The sequence below is a fragment of the Tupaia chinensis genome, unplaced genomic scaffold (genome assembly GCF_000334495.1).
Source record: "Tupaia chinensis unplaced genomic scaffold, TupChi_1.0 Scaffold143902_1, whole genome shotgun sequence".
NCBI lineage: Eukaryota > Metazoa > Chordata > Mammalia > Scandentia > Tupaiidae > Tupaia > Tupaia belangeri.
The window spans coordinates 128,626-129,844 of NW_006203753.1; the positions used below are offsets into that span (position 1 = coordinate 128,626).

The following is a 1,219-nucleotide window of genomic DNA, read 5'->3' on the forward strand; positions in this document are numbered from 1 at the left end:
CACACAGGAACCGTACAGAGAAGAGCAGCGTGGCCCTGCGCGTGACCACACGCACATTCGTGAAGAGTTCCACATGTTTTTGTGAAGTCATTGCCTCCGCGACTGGTCAGTGCATGTGGGTGCCCCATTCATTGCACACACACACGCACACTCACACAGAAGAAATACTGCGGTGAATGGAGATTACTCTGCATTTTCCCACTGCCTTTTCTACTGTACTTGGCTTTTGAACGAGGATGGCAATGGAAGAGATGAAGAATGAAGCTGAGCCCACCTCCACGGCTCCTCTGCCCTTGATGCAGGCATGTATCCTGTGTTTAACGAGCTAGAACCAGTAAACCTGTCTGCAGCCCAAACGCTGAGAGCCGCATTCATTAAGGCTGAAAAGGAAAATCCAGGCCTCACACAGACATCATAATGAAAATTTAGAGAGAAAAAGAGTAGACATTAACTCCACAAGGTCCCTTCTTCGTATGGCAGCGGATGACGTAGAAGAGTACATGCCTGAGTGACCAGAGCCAGAATTCCAGGACCCAAATGAAAAGGCACGGACACTTAAACAATGTCTCAGTAAGGTCCCAGATGAGACGGATGACAGAGGGAGGTTTCTGCAGACAGCCAGGGATACACCTAGTGCAATAAGAGAGCTTCCTGATACAGTGAATAATGTCTTCAAGAAATATCAATACCAGAGTCGCAGGGCACGTGAACACCGAAAGAAAGAATTGGTAAAGTACTCCAAAGGTCTCAGCGATCCTCTGAAAGCGTATGTTCAAGATGGCAAGACAATAAATGTGTAAGTGCCACCAACTGATTCCTCAAACCAACTTGACACTGTGGACCTTCAAAACTGGGGCCCGAAAGTCGTATATGTTAAGAGATACACTTCCCTGTGGCAGTACTGGAACACCTTTATTGACTGTATAAATGATCAGTCCCTCCTGAAGGGGTCTAGCCCACGATGTTGAATGGGATGATTGCCATCTTACACCATATTTAGAAAAATGTAGCTTCATCATAATCTCATTGAAGATTTTGCATCACTTTTGGTATTATTATTCTTTTAAGAAATATAAGCAAAAAAATTTACACTTTAATGTGTCATTATACAACATTCGTTAAAAGCATTGTAAATATCTGTGTTTCTGATATTTTAACATGAAAGCAATAAGCTGCCAGATAATGTATTTAACAACATTTGGTGGCAAATATTCAATAA

The 1,219-nt window shown here is 43.2% G+C and overlaps 1 pseudogene; it reads left to right on the top strand.

Annotated features, from left to right (window-relative positions):
• Positions 1–239: 239 nt before the first annotated feature.
• Positions 240–927, top strand: LOC102469709 (programmed cell death protein 10 pseudogene; annotated as a pseudogene).
• The last annotated feature ends 292 nt before the right edge of the window (positions 928–1,219 follow it).